Here is a 22,691-nt window from a genome sequence, read left to right as displayed (position 1 = left end):
AACAGAGAAGGAAATGCTAGCAGTGGTCTATGCCTTTGAAAAATTTTGTCCCTACCTCATAGGATCTAAAGTCGTGATCTACACAGACCACGCAGCATTGAAGTACCTTCTATCAAAGAAAGATGCTAAAGCAAGGTTAATCCGTTGGATTCTACTTCTACAAGAGTTTTATCTCGAGATCCAAGACAAAAAAAGGGGCAGAAAATGTCGTAGCTGATCACTTGTCTAGGATAGTTAACAAGCCATTCGAGGAATCCTTACCCATCTCTGAATCCTTTCCCGATGAGCAACTTATGCAAATCTCTCAAGCCAATGCTCCATGGTATGTGGACATTGTCAACTACCTTGTTACAGGTCAATTCCCAGTCGAAATGACTAGTCAAGAGAAATTTCGTCTTCTGTCAAAAACAAAATGGTATTTCTGGGATGAGCCATACTTATTTAAGTATTGTCCCGATCAAATCATTAGACGTTGTATTCCAACCTGTGAACAAGTCAGTATCCTAGAGTTTTGCAATAATCATGCCTGCGGAGGACACTTCAGTGGTAAGAAGACTGCCATGAAAATCTTACAATGCGGTTTTTTCTGGCCTAGTATTTTTCGTGATGCCCATGAGTTTAGCAAATCTTGTGATAGATGTCAGAGATTAGAAAAAATCTCTAAGAGAAATGAAATGCCTCAAAATCCTATCCTGATCATCGAAATTTTTGACGTGTGGGGTATAGACTTCATGGGACCCTTTCCTATCTCCCAGGGTTACCAATACATTTTAGTTGCCGTTGACTATGTGTCAAAATGGGTCGAAGCTGTGGCATGTAGAACTAACGATCACAAGGTTGTGATAAAATTCATCAAGGAGATGATTTTTTCAAGATTCGGTACTCCGCGAACTATCATAAGTGATGGTGGCTCGCATTTTTGCAACAAGATCTTTGCTATGTTGATGAAGAAATACCTCATAACGCATAAGGTTGCCACACCTTACCACCCACAAACAAGTGGGCAAGTAGAGATTTTTAATAGGGAAATAAAAACTATTTTAGAAAAAACAGTCAATCCTTCAAGGAAAGATTGGTTTTTGAGATTGAGTGATTCACTCTGGGCCTATAGGACTGCATTCAAGACACCCATAGGGATGTCTCCTTACCGGTTAGTTTTTGGCAAGGCTTGCCATCTCCCTGTAGAACTAGAACATCGTGCATATTGGGCGATCAAGCGCCTCAACTTTGATTTTGATAAAGCCGGTGAGAAGCGAAAGTTACAACTAGACGAGTTAGAAGAGATTAGAAATGACTTGTATGATTGTGCCAAAAGGTACAAAGAGCGTACCAAATTCTTTCACGATAGGCACATTCTTAGGAGGAATTTTATTCCTAATTAAAGAGTTTTGTTATATGATAATAGATTCCACCTTTTTCCAGGAAAACTTAAGTCTCGATGGACTGGCCCATATATTATCCAAACAGTCTACCCCCATGGTGCTGTTGAAGTCCTTAATCATAAGGACGGATCCACTTTCAAAGTGAATGGCCAACGTCTCAAACCGTTTCTTGAGTATGTTCCGCAGGAGGAAGTTCTTTTTCTCGATGATCCCGTCTATCAAAATTAACTATGTTTTCGTCTAGCTAAAGACGTTAAACTTAGCGCTTCTGGGAGGCAATCCATGCACTTCAAGGGACATTGTGTTAAATTTCAACAGGACTATAGGGTCTTTCTCAGGTGTTAGCTAACCCACTTCATTTCATTTTGTCAATTTCAATTTTACTTTTACATGTATATGTTGAAATATTGAGGACAATATAATGTTTAAGTTTGGGGGTGTATGGGTCGGATTTCCACTTATTATTTTCTTCTTTTATACAAAAAAAAAAAAAAAATTGAAAAATATTTGGTTGGCAACTTTGTTGTATTTTTCTCAAAGTCTTAGCTTGTATCTTTTAAGCACTTAGTGAAAATATTTAATCAGTCTTTCATTAGAAGCTATGATTTGGAGTCCCCATTGGTGTTTCTCTTAGGCAAAAATTAGAGCAAAGTTATCTTTTGTTTTATAGTCACTTCTAATAAGGTTACCAAGAGTCTAGATTGTTTTAAGAAAGCTTATTACCTTCTTTCTACCTAGAGTTTAAGGAAAAACTAGGTTTGATGAACTTTGACTTCCTTATTCAATTGGTTGGCTGACTAGAAGAAAAATAGAACTGGATTGTATACACCTTGTATAGCAACCATTGAATTAGACTGGGTACCTTAAAAATGGCTGCCTACTTTTCTAAGAAAAAGAGTGAAGAAGTAACAGAAAAGAAAGGAGAGACCTTTCAAAAACAAAAATGTCAAAGATCCATAAGTTTATTTTAGTAGGGTGAAAGCCATCAAGTGTAAAAATATGAGTATACTGGAATATCACAGATAAAGCCCTTTAGAGGTATTAAAGTGAATATCCACACTTCTCACTACCCCGGACAGGATGCTAAGTTTAGAATTAAACCCTAAGTTACTCCAATTATTCTTGAGTAGTTAGAAGGTTGAAACTCATTTTAGGAAATCGAATCTCTTAAATTTCTGAGTTAGATTCACTATCGCTCAAAAGTCAATTTAAGTCTAAGTTTTATCGTAGAGAAATAAGGGTTGGGACTCTATACCAAGCAGTACTTCTAATTGATTGACAAAACAAAAAAAAAAGACTTGTGCTTTTCAATATAAGTTTCGATTTTGACTATTTTCACTTCAAAGTTGTTTCCAAATTTTGTGGGTATATTTTTTGCAAACCCTCACGAGTCAAACTCGTCCATTAGGGGTAACCTAGCGATTCAAGGGCTTGCTGCATTCGCTAAATGCAGTCGAGGTGCCTGCGAAAGTGGCAGTTTTATTTTCTAGGGACTAGAAAAAGATAAGTTTGGGGGTGTGTGATGAGTGTCTCCAAACACTCAATATATACACATTTTCCGGATATTTATCTTGATTTTTGTACCTATTTCTCTATATTAAGATAATAATCATGATAAGCCTCAAACCACCACGTTGCATGTTAATTAGGCTTAATTATATATAAATAAATTTATTTACTAAATAAATCTAATTACGTGTGTTTCTTGTGCAGAAAATCAACAATTTAGAATCAAAATCTCAAGGAAAAAGCATTTGGGCCCACTTTGGAATGCCCTAATCCTTAACTCATATTCTCCTCTTTTATCTTTTTATGTAAAGAAAAGTGGAGGCTACTTTTAGACTCTTCTACACGCATTTTTCTCTATAAATAGAGCTTCCATTTCTAGAGAAAGGGTCCCATCTTAGTTTTCTTATCCAAGACTCCTTTAATCTAAGGCTCTTTGCCTATTCTCTTATTTTGTGTATTTTCATTTTCTAGTTATTTTCTTTTAGCTAATTAGTCTTGTAAGAAGTAGAAGAAGAAGAAGTTGTAATTTTCTCCATGAAATGAAGAAAAGTTCTTTCATCTCTTATCTTCCCTCTCTTGCAATGACATTAGGCTAAGTTCCCCTCATTGGAGAGTGGAAAAGCTTAGAGCAAGTTCTTGTGTTATTTTTAATTTCATGCCTTTCTTTTATTTAAAATGCTTATGAATTCTCTTTAAGTTTCTTGCACATTTTATTCTTAATATAGATACTTTATGCTTAGATTAGATCAAGATAAAGTATGCTTAAACTAGATAATTGGTAGTAGGAAGTTTTTAAAGAATTCTACTTTGTTTATGTTCCCTTATTTCATTTTATTTGCAAAACTTTCCGATCTAAGGAGCTAACACCAAGCCCTTACGATTGAGGTATAAAAAGGCTTGAAACTAAGAATTGCTCATCAACATGTTCTAGGTAGATCCACCTCCAATGGTGTTTTAATTTCATAAGTTTACTTGCTTTTAATTTCATTTACTTTAGTTTCTTTTCTAGTAATTTTACATTTTCTTATAAGTTCAAATATACAAAGAAAAACAATTTTAATTCCTTTTAGTTAATTTTAATTTTATCTTCTTAGCTTAACTCTATTCCTCCTTTCTCTTGGGTTCGATCCCCTACTTGCCCCACAAGTAAGGTAAAAATAAGATTATTTGAAAGCGCCCTCAATCCGCGGGGTGCGCGGATCCGCTTTTGACCCTTGAGGTTTGGGAGTCGCCACCTAGTTATTGTGGTCTAGGAACCAAATCGACTCTAACATAGATAAAAGGAACTAATCTACCATAAAAAATCTTAATTCGGGATCAAGTTACGGGGTTGGAAGGTGTTAGGCACCAACCCGCCCCGGCCAAAGCCGGTCTCTACTAACTTCCCAAGTAAATTACATTGTTAAAACCTAGATAAAAATAAATAAAATAAAAATTTACCTTTCTGATTGCAAGGACTTTGTTCCCTCAGATCTAACAAAAAGCTCCTTGTACTGTACTCCCTTGCTTCGTTCTGTCTGCGGATTTGACTTCGGATCTCTTAGATCAAGGTATCTTCTTGTTTCTGAATCTGAACTCTTCAAGTTTGTTGCGGATTTGGGGGTGTTTTTGGAGAGATTTTAGGTGTTTTCTAGACTAAAATTGAAGGGGGGATGTTAGGTAAGGAGTTGGGGCTCCAAAACCAAGGTTTATGGGGGGCTAGGGGAGCTTCTAGACCTACTTCTCTTAGGGTTTATGATTTGATACGAAAATAGGCTGTGAGCACCTCTATTTATAGAATTTTTTTAAGGTTGATTTGGATAGAGTTAGTGTTTAATTAGAGATCTTTTAATTAGAGTTGTGTTTTAGTTAAAATTGTTTTAGGTAGAATTGTGTTTTAATTAGAATTATTTTAGGTAGAATTGTTTTTAAGTTAGAACTCTATTAGATAGAGTTATTATTTAATTAGAATTCTATTATGACTTTTGGTCTTATTTGATTGACTTTTAATGTTTTGACTTTAGTCTTAATTGATTGACTTTTAATATTTTGACTTCAGTCTTGCTTAATTGACTTTAATTTTGACTTTAGTCTCACTTGATTGACTTTAATACTTTGACTACAGTCTTGCTTGATTGACTTTAAATTTTTGGAGACCCCCTTCCATTATTTTTAATTCTTTGGACCCCCAAATGGAGGGGTCCTTAAAGAAATATCCCACGAACCCTCAACAATTTTGCCTGAGAGTCCGATTAATCGATTTTTTAGGTTCAAAATTTTAAAATTAATTTCATTAATGTTTAAATTTAATTACTTAATGTTTTATTTATTAATTTTGAATTTTTTAATTATGAAAATTGTGAAATTACCGTTTTGCCCTCGGAGAGGACTTTTCATGTTTTAAGTCAGTTTTTAATGTTCCAGGATGTTTTAGAATCGATTTTTCGTAAGAAATTCAATGGAAATATTAGTTTTTGTTATTTATGAAGTTTTTTGTGTGAAATGGTTGAGAACTTTACGAGGGGCATTTTCGTAATTTTGTCAAATTCTGTTAAAATTGGTGAAATGATTTATTTGGTTCCGATTTGTTAATTTATGTGTTCGAGAGAATTTTCCTAAGCGTAACGTAGGCTCTAGGGTTGTTTTGAGGTTAGGGATATTTTGATAATTTGATAATTTTTAGTGATTTTTATCGTGAAGTTTCTTTCTGGTCTGCAAGATGATGATTTCTATGTTTCTAGGGTGGTATTTTCCTAGCGTAGCGTAGTTTCTAAGGTTTTGTCAGTTCGAGATACCTCATCCGGATTTCTGAAACACATCTGGTAACAAAATAAAGCAACGGAATACACATCCATCATTGGGAATCATTGCAATCGGATTGACGAGTTGATTAATCAGGCGAGTGCAAAAATGGGGTGTCTACAGATGCCCCTCTTTGGCAGAGGGTTGAAGCAAACTAGATAGCAAATCTATTTTGGTAGATAGTGCGATATCTGAATGCCAAAGCTAGTGACATTTCATTTTGCAGCCTGATTTAGCAATTCGTCAGGGTGTTCGGATCCTTGAGGGTAAGGCTCTCCCCGAATTAAAAGGTTGTCAGGTCCTTGAGCGCAAACTCTCACTGACAGCGTCAGATCCTTGAATTTTAAAGAATTCTCCTTGACTAAAAAGTGCAAATGTGCAAGTGTGTGCACTGTGTGAAACTGAGTAAAACCTGAGCATAAATTGAGCATAGTCTGAGTATAAACTGAGCATAATTTAAATATAAACTGAGCAAAATTTGAATATAATCTGAGCATAAACTGAGAATAGTTCCGAGAAAACCCTCGGCGGTATCTGAGCATAATTCCGAGAAAACCCTCGGTGGCATCTGAGCATAGGTCCGAGAAAACCCTCGGCGGTATCTGAGCAGAAAACCCTTGGCGGTATCTGAGCATAATTCCGAGAAAACCCTCGGCGGTACCTGAGCATAGTTCCGAGAAAACCCTCAGCGGTAACTGAGCATAGTTTCGAGAAAACCCTCGGCGGTATCTGAGCATAATTCCGAGAAAACCGTCAGCGGTATCTGAGCATAGTTCCGAGAAAAACCCTCGGCGGTAACTGAGCATAGTTCCGAGAAAACCCACGGCGGTAACTGAGCATAGTTCCGAGAAAATCCTCGGCGGTATCTGAGCAAAATCCAAGATAACCCTCGGCGGCAACTGAGCAAAATCCAAGATAACCCTTGGCGGAAACTGAGCAAAATCAAAGATAACCCTTGGCGAAAACTGAGCAAAATCCAAGATAACCCTTGGCGGCAACTGAGCAAAATCCAAGATAACCCTTGGCGGTAACTGAGCAAAATCAAAGATAACCCTTGGCGGCAACTGAGCAAAATCCAAGATAACCCGCCGAGCAAAATCCAAGATAACTCTTGGCGGCAACTGAGCAAAATCCAAGATAACCCTTGGCGGAAACTTAGCAAAATCCAACTTAACCCTTGGCGGCAACTGAGAAAAATCCAAGATACCTTGGCGGAAACTGAGCAAAATCCAATTTAACCCTTGGCGGCAACTGAGCAAAATCCAAGATAACCTTGGCGGCAAATGAGCAAAAATCCAAGATAACACTTGGCGGAGACTGAGCAAAATCCAAGATAACCCTTGGCGGAAACTGAGCAAAATCCAAGATAACCCTTGGCGGCAACTGAGCAAAATCCAAGATAACCCTTGGCGGTAACTGAGCAAAATCAAAGATAACCCTTGGCGGCAACTGAGCAAAATCCAAGATAACCCTTGGCGGCAACTGAGCAAAATCCAAGATAACACTTGGCGGAGACTGAGTAAAATCCAAGATAACCCTTGGCGGCAACTGAGCAAAATCCAAGATAACCCTTGGCGAAAACTGAGCAAAATCCAAATTAACCCTTGGCGGCAACTGAGAAAAATCCAAGATAACCCTTGGCGGTAACTGAGCAAAATTGGCAGAGGAATGAAGGAATTTTGAGAAAGAATGAATGAGTTTTGAGAAGACTGATTGGAATGAATCAGGAAGAGAAATGATCGAATCTAAGAATGATTGGATCTGGAAAAGAATCTGAAAAATGAAAGAATGTCATATCTCCTATGTAAAATCAAAAATGCTTTTGTTTGAACCTCAAGGATTTATTCAAAAAGTTTTATTAATTTAAAACCTGAGTTTTATTTCTTTTGAACCTCAAAAGTTTTTCAAAAAACTGTTATTAAGAGGGTAACCTTAAGTTTGGGGTTCCTATTATTTTTTTAGGATTAACATTGTTCAAAAACAAATTGCCCCTAGTTTGACAAGAAACATTGCACTGGGGATAATCGAATATAATTTGAAAATAAATGCCCCTAGTGTAAGGGGGGAAACTATACTCTTTAGAAAAAGGAAGTGCCCTTGTTATGAAAGTTTGAAATCCTTGATTACCGCAAGTGCAATAAAGGTTTAACTTTTAATTTTGACTTTGTTTATATTAAAGATTTTGAGTCAGGTTCAAAGAAATTGGAACAAAATATTTCTTTCTGAAATTCATCATAGAATTTGTTCTTTATCCCCGTCGGTTCACTTAGGGATATGAAACTCTTCAGATCAATCATAGACGAGATACTTGTATCCAATGAGTCTATATTTGGTTCAAACTGGGTATTGAAACTTGATCATTCGAACTTCTGATGTTTTGGCTCAGACTGTCTTAGCTTAGGATTTTCTTCTGTTTTTCTTTATTGCTCTAATTTTTGCCTAGATCGCCTTTTCAGGTTTTCAATCTAGCGAGCTTGCTCTAGTTTTTGCCTAGATCGCCTTTTCAGGTTTTCGATCTAGCGAGCTTTTTTTTTTTTTCTCAGCTCTGATTGTTGCCAAAGTTGTCCTTTCAGATTTTCAACCTTGCGAGCTTGCCTTAATTTTTGCCTAGGTCGCCCTTTTCGGGTTTTCAACTTAGCAGGCCTTATCATTTTTTTTTATCTTTTTCTTCTCCTTTGAACTTCTAAAATTTACTATCTGATCATGTTTTGCCACCCTCCTTGACTTTTTCACACGGTACTTAGGAGGACTTTTATAAGTAGGCTTAGGACTGGGTATAAATAGAAAGGGATTTTGAGGCTAAAAAACCCAAATGCCCCTTGTGTGGCATTTCCTTTTCAATTGTTTTCTTTTTCCTTAAACTTTCTTCCCCATTTTGGATTTCTTTTTCTTTTGAATTTCTTTCTTAATTTTTTTATTGTGTGGGGAACTAGATTTTTTTTTATTTTGATGTGGTCGGGCCTGAAGTGACCTCTCAGGTTGCCTACGTACCCCAGAATTTTGGGATCAGACTAAAACGTAGTTCGAAACTTCCCTCCCCTAGGTTAGGTGATCAGGCTAAGAAATACAAGGCACAATATATTTTTTTGAAAAGGCTGCAAAGGGCTGAGAAATGAGATAATGAACTGGGTAGCAAGGAAATTGATTCGGCCAAAGATGGCCTCCTTAAATGTAGTACTGTTTGATTTGGTCAAGGTTGGTTGGTTCTGGTAACTCGATTCCATCATGATCTTAAAGTTTGACGACTTTTTTAGACAGTATTTCCCTAATGAATGAATTTTTCCAATTGGACTCAGACTTTCTCCTATAGTCGAGGAGGAGTGTTCAATTTTCTTTGAAGCCTGATAGTTAAATCCTTGACTTGTAAATGATAAGCTTTGACCTTTTTGTCAAATGCACGGGTGACTCTTCTTAGATAAGCTTGCACATGGTACAGGGCTTTAACTCGTTTTTTTCGATCAAGTTTAATTCTTCATACTGTTGACGAACCCAATGATTTTCCAATAAGACCCTGAGAGATAAAATTTTCATTTCAACTGGCAAGACTGCTTCCATGCCATACACTAAGGAGTAGGGAGTAACTCCACTTAGAGGATCGAATTGAAGTTCGATATGTCCATAGCGTGAATGATAATTTTTCTGACCAATCTCGATGTGATTGACACATTTTCCTGATGATAGTCTTGAGACTCTTACTAACTGCTTCAACCGTTTCATTGATCTGAGGACGGTAGGGGGATGATTTGTACTTCCGGATCTTCAACTTTAAACGTAGAGTAATGATTTATGCTTTGAAGTACGACCCATTATCAGAGATCAGTTCAAAAGGTACCCCCATATCGATTGATAATATGTGATTTGAAACTTAAGATGTAGTAAGGATAGTGCTGATACATTTTACAACATCTTCTTTGATTCCATCGATATAGACGACTACCTATTCCGTGTTGAACAACACTCAAGCTTGTACCTAACATACCCTCATATGATCACACGAACAAGTCTTTTGAAATTTATGAGAAAATTCATTATCCCCTTGTGTTCCTTTAGAGATAAGATGGTTTCTATTTGAATCTCTTTAGGAATTTATTTATGTTCCGAGGTCAATGACCTTTGCTTTCTTGAGCCCGATTCTTATCTTCTTGCTTAGGAGAAAAACATATCTTTGAGCTAGATTATTAGTTAATTCGTTAATGCGCTCGGGGTATTCAAAAATTTTCTTTATCCAATCAAATTCAGAAGGGGCGACAGACACCTCTATAGACTCAACAAACTAACTTGACTCAATAAGAAAAGGTAGACTCAATCTAAGGAAGGCATGACCTTGCTAGAAAAAAGAACTTGAACTAACCCAAATGACTTATGAAAATTCAAGGCAAGTACCCACATGAGTTTGATTAGGACTGAGGACTGAGATATTACTTACAACCGGTAGGATTGAAGCACTATGATCTTTAGGGAACAACTGGGCGATGTTGAGAAATTCTGAGGTCATTTCTGACTATTGACTTGATATTGACGTTTACTTTAACTAACCGGATTTACAACCTTAGCTAGATGATGGACGATTGAGCTTAGATACAATGATAACCCTTAACTTCTTTGAAGGTGAATTTAACCAATTTCAGTGTCACCCCCTTGATAACATTTTAAATGAACCCTGAGATTTTATAGAATTTTGTGCACCAATCCGTTAAACAATTCATCCATTTAATGATTATTCAGAAGAAAAATAATTTTACTACACTCTTGAAAAATATTGACAAATAATGTTTTTATTGAATAACAACTTCAAACATATTTCAATAATTTTTCATCCAAATATATATCTTTTGTAAATCATTTTTCCTTCATTTTCTTTTCTTTTGGAAAACATTTTTTCTCTGAAAAATAATTTTTATTTGAAAAACATTTCCTCTTGGAAAATCTTGTTCTTATGGAAAACATTTTTTGGAAAACACTTTTTCTTAGAAAACATTATTTTCTAGAGAATAACATTTTTTTTGGAAAACATTTAAAAAAAAAAAAACACTTCTTTTGGAAAACACTTTTTCTGGAAAATACTTTCCCTTCCTAAACCATTTTTGCTCTTTGAAAATTTGATTTCTATTTCGATTTAAATGGTCCGGCCCATAATGATCGTTGGATCGAGATGGACTGGGTCAAGTTTAAAAATGGATTTTTTATTGGGTTGGTGTACCCAATGATACTGTAATTTCAAATCAGGTTAAACAACAAAAAATTTATCCTTGAGGACAAACCCGCACATTCCTGATCTCATCATTCATATACATTCATCTCATCATTCACATGCATTCTGATCTCATCATTCACATGCGTTCTGATCTCATCATTCACATCACTCACATACATTCATCCAACAACAGGCATTCATTCAATAAACAACCCGAGAACACCCATGATAAGTTCGAGTCGTGACCTATGGGGAAGGTTTCTAGACTCTAGGCTTGCTACGTGCAATGCATTTTTATCTAGCCACCCTTGCCCAAGCACACCTATATACCTTTCGATACGTGGTGACTTGGTTTGATATACCGTATAGGTGATAATCTAAAACCTCAATTCACTTCTCTGAAGCCAAAAACAGCCAGTTTGATCTCCAGTTGAGAGGTGGCGCACAATGCTGAGCAAGGGCCCACTTAAATACCTCTCGTCTAGAATAGACGTAGTCTATCCCCCTCGTACAGTAGGGTACAACGGGGCAAGATCTTGCTTAGGCACCGATTTTGACCAAGAAGTGCAATTGATATACTTAGATTACCTTTTATACCTACGGGTACGAGTCAAGAGTTGTAGCTTTCATAAATGGTTTGGCATCCCACGAGGGGACCGACCACGTACTAGTACTACGTTGGCAATCGGGACATGTGACTGTGTGGCTCACAATAGAACAAAGGCTCAGGTCACCCCAGCCTGGGTGCATCAATATGTCTCTCAGAATCACCTGATCAGACGGTATTGATGCCCCAGTTCGATATACCCTAAGGTATGTGATTGGAGTTGTGGGTTTCATGAATGACGTCGCATCTCCGAAGAGACCGGGCCACGCACTAGTGCCACGTTGGCTAAATGGGACGTATAAGTGAGTAAAGCGGTAAACGTGCATGTGGTGTGTGCAAAACAGGGTGGGGTCTGCCCGGGGCCTTTTCAAGCAAATGGGCCTATGGGCCTAATCATATACATATGAAAATTTAATCAAGATCAAAACTATTCGGATCAAATGAAAATTCAATCAAAGTCAACATTATTCCAATCATATAGGCAAAGATAAGTGAAAGCGCCCTCGATCCGCGGGGTGCGCGGATCCGCTTTTGACCCTTGAGGTTTGGGAGTCGCCACCTAGTTATTGTGGTCTAGGAACCAAACTAACTCTAAAATGGATAAAAAACTAATCTACTACAGAAAATCTGAATTCGGGGATCATGTTACGGGGTTGGAAGGTGTTAGGCACCAACCCCGCCCGGCCAATGCCGGTCTCTACTTATCCCAAATAGATCTACATCGCTAATGATAAACCTAGATTAAAAAAATAAAAAAAATAAAAATAAACTTACCTTTGATCTGCAAAAGTGGTATTCCCTCAGATCTGGTGAAAATGGCTCCTTGTACCGTGTTCCTTACTTCGTTCTATCTCCGGATCTGATTTCTGATTTCCGAGGTAAGGTATCTCCTTCTTGGATCTGGGTGCTTCGAATTTGTTGTAGATTTTTGAGATGTTTTTGAGAGGTTTTTGGGTGTTTTTTAGGCTAAAATCGGAGTAGGGGTGTTAGGGAAGGAGTTGGGACTCCAAAATTAGGGTTTTGGGGAGGTTGTGGAGGCTTCTTCACTTACTTTTTCTAAGGTTTCTTCTTTGATACGAAAATAGGGTGTGGAGGCTCCTTTTTATAAAGTTTTTAGAAGCATTAGGGTTTGATTAGGGTTTCTTTTAGGGTTTCAATTAGGGTTTTGACTTAGTCTTTAGGGTTTTGACTTTAGTCTTATGAGATTGACTTGATTAGTTTAGATTAGGGTTTGGATTTAGGATTTTGACCTTAGTCGTATGAGATTGACTTGATTAGTTTAGATTAGGGTTTTAATTTAGGGTTTTGACTTTAGTCTTATGAGATTGACTTTAATTTTGACTTCAGTCTTGCTTGATTGACTTTAATTTTGACTTCAGTCTCACTTGATTGACCTTGACTTCAGTCTTGCTTGATTTACTTTTATTTTGACTTTGGTCTTATTTGATTGACTTTAATATCTTGACTTTAGTCTTGCTTGATTGATTTTAAATTTTTGGAGAACCCCTTTCTATTATATCTTTAATTCTTTGGACCCCTAAATGGAGGGGTCTTTAAAGAAATATCCCACGAACCCTCAACAATTTTGCCTGAGAGTCCAATTAATCGATTTTTTAGGTTCAACTTTTTAAATTAATTTCATTAATGTTTCACTTTAATTATTTAATGTTTTATTTACTAATTTCAAATTTTTTAATTATGAAAATTGTGAAATTACCGTTTTGCCCTCGGAGAGGATTTTTTACGTTTTAAGTCGTTTTTCAATGTTCAAAGATGTTTTGGAATCAGTTTTTCGTAAGGAATTCAATGGGAATGTTGGTTTTTGTTATTTATGAAATTTTTGTATGAAATGGTCGTGAATTTTATGAGGGGTATTTTCGTAATTTTGTCAAATTTTGTGAAAATTGGCGAAGTGGTTTACTTGGTTTCGATTTGTTGTTTTACGTGTTTGAGTGGGTTTTCCTAAGCGTAATGCAGGCTCTAAGGTTGTTTTGATATTAGGGGTATTTTGGTAATTTGGTCATTTTTAGTGATTTTTATCGTGAAGCTTCTTTTTGGTCTGCAAGATGATGATTTCTATGTTTCTGGGATCGTATTTTCCTAGCGTAGCGTGGTTTCTAAGGTTTTGTCAATTCGAGATACCTCATCCGGATTTCTGAAACACATCTGGTAACAAAATAAAGCAATAGAATACGCATCCATCATTGGGAATCATTGCGATCGGATTGACGAGTTGATTAATCAGACGAGTGCAAAAATGGGGTGTCTACAGATGCCCCTCTTTGGCAGAGGGTTGAAGCAAACTAGATAGCAAATCTATTTTGGTAGATAGTGCGATATTCGAATGCCAAAGCTAGTGACAGTTCATTTTGCAGCCTGATTTAGCAATTCGTCGGGGTGTTCGGATCCTTGAGGGTTAAACTCTCCCCGAACTAAAAGGTTGTCAGGTCCTCGAGCGAGAGCTCTCACTGATGGCGTCAGATCCTTGAATTTTAAAGAATTCTCCCTGACTAAAAGAACAAGTGTGCAAGTGTGTGCACTGTGTGAAACTGAGTAAAATCTGAGCATAAACTAAGCATAACTGAGCATAAATTGAGCATAAAAAAATTGAATGTCTTACTTTACCTACCCTGGGTGAAAGAGTAATAAACAATTTTTTTTTGGAAAGTTTTACTCTACCTACTCGGGGTGAAAGAGTAATGAACTATTTTTTCTAGGAGTCCTACTCTACCTACTCGGGGTGAAAGAGTAATGAATTCTTTTTCGGGAGTTCTACTCTACCTACTCGGGGTGAAAGAGTAATGAACTATTTTTTCTGGGAGTTTTACTCTACATACTCGGGGTGAAAGAGTAATGGACTTATTTTCTGGGAGTTCTATTCTACCTACTCAGGGTGAAAGAGTAATGAACTATTTTTTCTGGGAGTCCTACTCTACATACTCGGGGTGAAAGAGTAATGGACATATTTTCTGGGAGTTTTACTCTACCTACTCGGGGTGAAAGAGTAATGAACTATTTTCGGGAGTTCTACTCTACCTACTCGGGGTGAAAGAGTAATGAACTATTTTCGGGAGTTCTACTCTACCTACTCGGGGTGAAAGAGTAATGAACTACTTTTTCTGGGAGTCCTACTATACCTACTCGGGGTGAAAGAGTAATGGACTAATTTCCTGGAGTTCTACTCTACATACTCGGGGTGAAAGAGTAATGAACTATCTAAGTATAATCTGAGAAAACCCTCGGTGATATCTGACTAAGCATAATCCGAGAAAGTCCTCGGTGGCAACTGGCTGAGCATAATCTGAGCAAACCCTCGATGACATCTGGCTGAGCATAGTTCCAAGAAAACCCTTGGCGACATCTGAGCATAGTTCCGAGAAAACCCTCGGCGGCATCTGAGCATAATTCCAAGAAAACCCTTGGAGGTATCTAAGCATAATTCTGAGAAAACCCTCGGCGGCGTCTGAGCATAATTCCAAGAAAACCCTTGGCGGCATCTGAGCATAGTTCCGAGAAAACCCTCGGCGGCATCTGAGCATAATTCCAAGAAAACCCTTGGCGGTATCTGAGCATAATTCCGAGAAAGCCCTCGGCGGCATCTGACCATAATTCAAGAAAACCCTTGGCGTATCTGAGCATAATTCCGAGAAAGCCCTCGGCGGCATCTGAGCATAATTCCAAGAAAACCCTTGGCGGTATCTGAGCATAATTCCGAGAAAGCCCTCGGCGGCATCTGAGCATAATTCCAAGAAAACCCTTGGCGGCATCTGAGCATAATTCCAAGAAAACCCTTGGCGGTATCTGAGCATAATTCCGAGAAAACCCTCGGCGGTATCTGAGCATAATTCCAAGAAAACCCTTGGCGGCCTTTGAGCATAATTCTGAGAAAACCCTCGGCGGTATTTGAGCATAATTCCGAGAAAACCCTTGGCGGTATCTGAGCATAGTTCCGAGAAAACCCTCGGCGGCATCTGAGCATAATTCCAAGAAAACCCTTGGCGGTATCTGAGCATAATTCCGAGAAAACCCTCGGCGGTATCTGAGCATAATTCCAAGAAAACCCTTGGCGGCATCTGAGCATAATTCCGAGAAAACCCTCGGCGGTATCTGAGCATAATTCCAAGAAAACCCTTGGCGGCATCTGAGCATAGTTCCGAGAAAACCCTCGGCGGCATCTGAGCATAATTCCGAGAAAACCCTCGGCGGCATCTGAGCATAATTCCAAGAAAACCCTTGGCGGCATCTGAGCATAGTTTCAAGAAAACCCTCGGCGGCATCTGAGCATAATTCCAAGAAAACCCTTGGCGGCATCTGAGCATAATTCCAAGAAAATCCTTGGCGGCATCTAAGCATAATTCCGAGAAAACCCTCGGCGGCATCTGAGCATAATTCCAAGAAAACCCTTGGTGGTATCTGAGCATAGTTCCGAGAAAACCCTCGGCGGCATCTGAGCATAATTCTAAGAAAACCCTTGGCGGTATCTGAGCATAATTCCAAGAAAACCCTTGGCGGCATCTGAGCATAGTTCCGAGAAAACCCTCGACGGCATCTAAGCATAATTCCAAGAAAACCCTTGGCGGCATCTGAGCATAGTTCCGGGAAAACCCTTGGCGGCATCTGAGCATAATTCCGAGAAAACCCTCGGCGGCATCTGACTAAGCATAATCCGAGAAAGCCCTCGGCGGAAACTGAGCAAAATCCAAGATAACCCTTGGCGGAAATTGGGCAAAATCCAAGATAACCCTTGGCGGCATCTGAGAAAATCCAAGTTAACCCTTGGCGGCATCTGAGCAAAATCCAAGATAACCCTTGGCGGCAACTGAGCAAAATCCAAGATAACCCTTGGCGGAAACTGAGCAAAATCCAAGATAACCCTTGGCGGCATCTGAGCAAAATCCAAGTTAAGACTTGGCGGCAACTGAGTAAAATTGGCAAAGGAATGAAGGCCTTTTGGGAAAAAAAATGAATTTGGAAAAAACTGATCAGAGTGAATTGAATAAATCTGGAAGATACTGAATCTGGAAGAGAAATGATCGAATCCAGGAATGATTGGATCTGGAAATACCATATTAGTCGATTTCTGGACACAGTCAAATGTGAGATCCGAAGTGCTTTTGTTTAAACCTCAAAGATTTATCCAAAAGTTTTATGAATTTAAAACATGAGTTTTTATTTCTTTTGAACCTCAAGAGTTTTTTTTGAAGAATTGTTATCAAGAAGCTAACCTTAAGTTTGAGGTTTTTAGGATTGACATTGCTCCAAGAACAAAATATCCCTAGTTTGACAATAAACATGGTATTGAAAATAATTGAACACATCATTAAAAAATGCCCCTAGTATAAGGGGGGAAATTACATATCTAGAGGAAAAAGAAAAAATGCCCTTTGTATGAAGGTTTGAAATATTTGATTACCACAAGCGCAATAAAGATCCAACTTTTAATTTTGATTAATTTTATTAAAGATTTTGAGTCAGGCTCAAGAGAACAAAATATTTCCTTTTGAGACTCATTATAGAGTTCACCATTCTCTCCATTGGTTCACTTGGGGAAGTAAGAATTTTCAGATCGATCGTAGACAAGATACTTGTGGCTTCTGAATCTATGCCTGGTTTAAGCTGAGTATTGAACTTGATTATTCGGATTTCTGATGTTTCAGCTCGAACTGCTCTCAGCTTGGGATTTTCTTCTGTTTTTTTTTATTGCTCTAACTTTTGCCTAGATCGCCTTTTCAGGTTTTCAATCTATCGAGCTTGCTCTAACTTTTGCCTAGATCGCCTTTTCAGGTTTTCAATCTAGTGAGCTTTTTCTTTTTTCTTGGCTCTGATTGTTGCCAAAGTTGTCCTTTCAGATTTTCAACTTTGCGAACTTGCCTTAATTTTTGCCTAAGTCGCCCTTTTCGGGTTTTCAACTTAGCAGGCTTCATCATTTTTTTTTTATCTTTTTCTTTTCCTCTGACCTTCTAGAATTATTGTCTGATCATGTTCTACTACCCTCCTTAACCTTTTCACACAGTACTTAGGAGGACTTTTATAGGTAGGCTTGGGACTAGGCGTAAAATGAAAGGGATTTTGAGGCTCAAAAACCCAAATGCCCCTTGTGTGGCATTTCATTTAAACTTTTTCTTGAATTTTCTTCCCCATTCTTTTGAATTTTTTCTTTTTAGATTTTTTTTCTTCATCGGGGAATCTATTTTTTTAATTTTGGTGTGGTCGGGCCTGAAGTAACTTCTCAGGTTGCCTACGTACCCCAAATTTTTGGGATCAGACCAAAACGTAGTTCGGATTTTTCCCTCCCCTGGGTTAGGTAATCAGGCTAAGAAATAAAAGGCACATTTTTTTTTCTTTTTGAACAGGCTGCAAAGGGCTGAGAAAGGAGATAATGAACTGGGTAGCAGGAAAATTGATTCGGCCAAAGATGGCCTCCTTAAATGTAGTACCATTTGATTCGGTCAAGACTGGTTGACTCTGGTAGTTCACTTCCATCATGATCTTGAAGTCTGACGACTTTTCCAGATAGTATTTCCTTAATGAATGAATTTCTCCAATTGGGTTCAGACTTTCTCCTATAGTCGAGGAGGAGTGTTTAATTTTCTCTGAAGTCTGATAGTTAAATCCTTGACTTGTAAATGATGAGCTTTGACCTTTTTGTCAAATGCAACGGGTGACTTTTCTTAGATAAGCTTGCATATGGTACAAAGCTCTTAGTCGTTTTTCTTCAATCAAATTCAATTCTTCATACCGCTGGCGAACCCAATCTGTTTCTAACAAATGATTTTCCAACAAGACCCTGAGAGACGGAATTTCCATTTCAACTGGCAAGACTGCTTCCATGCCATACACTAAGGAGTAGGGAGTAGCTCCACTAGAGGATCGAATTGAAGTTTGATATGTCCATAGCGTGAATGATAATTTTTCTGACCAATCTCGATGTGATTATCACATTTTCTTGATGATAGTCTTGAGACTCTTACTGACTGCTTCAACCGTTCCATTGATCTGAGAACGGTAGGGGGATGATTTGTGCTTCTGCATCTTCAACTTTAAACATAGAGTAATGATTTATGCTTTAAAATACGACCCATTATCAGAGATTAGTTCAAAAGGTACCCCCATATCGACTGATAATATATGATTTGAAACTCAAGATGTAGTGAGGATAGCACTGATACATTTTTACAACATCTTCTTTGATTCCATTGATATAGACGAGTATCCATTCCATGTTGAACAACACCCAAGCTTGTACCTAGCATACCCTCATATGATCACACGAACAAGTCTTTTGAAATTTCTGAGTCAATTCATTATCCCCTCGTGTTCCTTTAGGGATAAGATGGTTTCTATTTGAATCTCTTTAGGAATTATTTTTTGTTTCGAGGTCAAAGACCTTTCCTTTCTCGATTAAAGGTTGAGCCCGACTCTTATCTTCTTGTTCAAAAATGAAATCTATCAAATTATTAGTTAATTCGTTAATGCGCTCGAGGTATTCAAAAATTTCTTTTATCCGATCAATTTCAGATGGGGCAACAGACACCTCTATAGACTCGACGAACTAACTTGACTCAATAGGAAAGAGTAGACTCAATTAAAAGAAGACATGACCTTGCTGGAAAAAAGGACTCAGGTTAAACCCAAATGACTCATGAAAACTCAAGACAAGTACCCACACGAGTTTGATTAGGACTGAGGACTGAGATATTGCTTATAACCGGTAGGATTGAAGCACTATGATCTTCAAAGAACAACTGGACGATGTTGAGAAATTTTGAGGTCATTTCTGACTGTTGACTTGATATTGACGTTTACTCTAACTGACCAGATTTACAATCCTAGCTAGACGATGGACGATTGAGCTTAGATACAATGATAACCCTTAAACCTTTTTGAAGGTGAATTTAACAAATTTCAGTGTCACCCCCTTGATAACATTTTAAATGAACCCTGAGATTTTATTGAATTTTGTGCACCAATCCATTAAAAAATTCATCCATTCAATGATTATTCAGAAGAAAAATAATTATGTTCCACTCTTGAAAAATATTGGAAAATAATGTTTTTATTTCACAAATCTGATTATTTTTTTCCAACATTTTTTGGTAGTTTTCCAAGGTACATAAAAACTTTTCATGCAAAAATAGATCTTTTGCAAATTATTTTTCCTTCTTTTTCTTTTATTTTGGAAAACATTTTCTTCTGAAAAATATTTTTTCTCTGAAAAATAGTTTTTTATTTGGAAAGTATATTCTCTTGGAAAATATTTTTTGGAAAACGTTTTTTCTTAGAAAACATTTTTTTTAGAGAATAACACTTTTTTGGAAAACACTTCTTTTGGAAAATATTTTTTCTGGAAAATACTTTCCCTTTGTAAACTATTTTTCTTCTTTGAAAATTTGATTTCTATTTCGATTTAAATGGCCCAGTCCATCAGGATTGTTGGATCGAGTTGGACTGGGTCATTTGCAAGAGATGGATTTTTTATTGGGTCGGTGCACCCATTTTGATTTTCAAAAATAATATTTTATCCTTGAGGACAATCATACACTCTGATCTACACCATTCACATCATTCACATACATTCTTCAATCAACAGGTTCCAATCAATAAACAACCCGGGAACACCCACGATAAGTTCGAGTCGTGACCTATTGGGAAGGTTTCTAGACTCTAAGCTTACTACGTGCAATGCATTTTTATCTGGCCACCCTTGCCCAAGCACACCTATATACCTTTCGATACGTGGTGACTTGGTTTGATATACCGTATAGGTGATAATCTAAAATCTCAATTCACTTCTCTGAAGCCAAAAACAGCCAGTTTGATCTCCAGTTGAGAGGTGGCGCACAATGCTGAGCAAGGGCCCACTTAAATACCTCTCGTCTAGAATAGACGTAGTCTATCCCCCTCGTACAGTAGGGTACAGCGGGGCAAGATCTTGCTTAGGCACCGATTTTGACAAAGAAGTGCAATTGATATACTTAGACTATCTTTTATAGCTACGGGTACGAGTCAAGAGTTGTAGCTTTCATAAATGGTTTGGCATCCCACGAGGGGACCGACCACGTACTAGTACTACGTTGGCAATCGGGACATGTGACTATGTGGCTTACAATAGGTCAAAGGCTCAGGTCGCTCCAGCCTGGGTGCATCAACATACTTCTCAGAATCACCTGATCAGATGGTATTGATGCCCCCAGTTTGATATACCCTAAGGTACGTGACTGGAGTTGTGGGTTTCATGAATGACGTCGCATCTCCGAAGAGACCGGGCCACGCACTAGTGCCACGTTGGCTAAATGGGACGTGTAAGTGCGTAAAACAGTAAACGTGCATGTGGTGTGTGCAAAGCAGGGTGGGGTGTGCCCGGGGCCTTTTTAAGATAAATGGGCTTATAAGCTAGATCAAATCATCAATGGGCCACAATCATAGTGAATACAATCATCAAAAGATTATCAAGATCAAAGTCATGGCATGCAAATCAGGAGGAATTAAAATCAACAAGACCAATCAATTAATTATAACCAATCAATCAATATGTTAGAGTTAAGACTCCATCAATCAAGATATCAAAAGGGTATCATCATATCAATCGGTATCAAAAAGGAAATCATGCACCCTAATCTAACACATAACCTATTCAAATATGGACTCATCGAGTTAACTCATCTCATAGTATTCAATCTTCATATAACATGGAAACAATATCATCATAACATATGAGGGGAATGTATAAGAACAAGCAACAAATTGTATGAAACCAATAAATTCAAATGTGTTGACTCGACTTATGACAACCAAAATCGGGATATCATAGCACCACATTATGAAAACATGCAAATAAAATTAAAACAATTGGTTCCTTACATGGTGCAAGACGAGTTCAACTGAGTTGACTCACCTAAAAATTCACCGCTATAGTTGATTTTCGAAATCCAACCCTCTTTTTTTTTTATGGTCCAATCAAAGATCGTTTTGGGCGACCCACAACGATTCGAAATTTCAAAACATATTAAATTGAGGATAGCACAATAGTAGTTGAGATAATGAACGCTCTTTTTTTTTTTTACCAAATTGATTTTTTTTAAGAAAAGACATTTTCATTTAATATTTTAAATAAGAAAACTATGACCAATAATCTTTTATGACAACATCTGTTCAAATTGTAAGGTTAAAAGCTACTATGAGTTATGAAGGTCTAGACATTTGAAGGCAGCCTCATCAACAGTTTACCACTCATAACAGCACTCTTAACATAATAGTAACAGAAGTCTGCCAATATGAAAGTTTGAATAATCTCCGAAAGAAGGATCATTGGTAGCCACAGGTTACCAATTCCCTGGTAGAATATATATTTCCCACGAGTCTCAATAACCTGAATTATCCAATGAGCACAGGCCCAGAGCCTTGCAATACCCAATGCAAAAACATAATGTGTTGTAAACGGCTCAACCATCTTTGCATTTTGCATCAAACGAAGCTGAGGCACCACTTAAACAGATTCTAAGTACGTACAAAAAGCCCAAAGCATTCTATTGATGCGACTACGAATCGTATAAGGATGGATGAAAAAGGCAAGGATGGCCGCAGGAACCACCATATAGTATATTTTCATGTTGTCTAGTTCCTTGATATAAGTAAAATTCAATTTGAAACGCATCATGTATATAACCCAAACTGTTGGGATTAATGTCGCAAAATCAAGCACGGTATGAATGTCCGCCTCCATAATGTAGCTACAAAACAATCTTACTGCTAAGAATATAGCAATGAGCTCGTGGGTCTTTAGTGACAGACCAGAACACGTCTTCTGGGTAGTGAGCTTGTAAATCAAGACCATGATTCCTATAGCGTGGCTTGCTTCAGAGCCTATGAAGAAGTGGTTGTGATCATGGACGAAATACTTTAGAAAGATTAAAGAACAGATTGCAGACATCACAGCCATGAAGATCTTCACCTTCATCGATTGCCTTCGAACCCATCCGAACAACACGTTCACAGGTTATCTCTTCCTTATCCTCATAATCAGTCAATCGATCGATTTGTAACAGATATGGAGAGAGAGAGAGGGAGAGAAAGAGAGAGGAGAGAGAGAGAGAGAGAGAGAGAGAGAGAAAGAACGTTTCTCTGCTGTTTTCCGTTTTTAAATACATGGAGAAGATGATAAAAACAGCAAAAGCTGTGTTTTGCTAATGGCACACCGCGTGAAAGTTTTTTTTTTTTT

At 37.7% G+C, this 22,691-nt stretch overlaps 1 pseudogene; it reads right to left on the bottom strand.

Annotated features, from left to right (window-relative positions):
• Positions 1-21,559: 21,559 nt before the first annotated feature.
• On the bottom strand, positions 21,560-22,490 carry LOC147388096 (uncharacterized; annotated as a pseudogene).
• Between the last annotated feature and the right edge of the window lie 201 nt (positions 22,491-22,691).

This window comes from Akebia trifoliata, chromosome 13, assembly GCF_017979445.1.
Source record: "Akebia trifoliata isolate Shusen 1 chromosome 13, ASM1797944v1, whole genome shotgun sequence".
In the NCBI taxonomy this organism is placed as follows: Eukaryota; Viridiplantae; Streptophyta; class Magnoliopsida; order Ranunculales; family Lardizabalaceae; genus Akebia; species Akebia trifoliata.
Note: the sequence above shows the minus strand (reverse complement) of the source record. Positions and strands in the feature narration are given on the sequence as shown.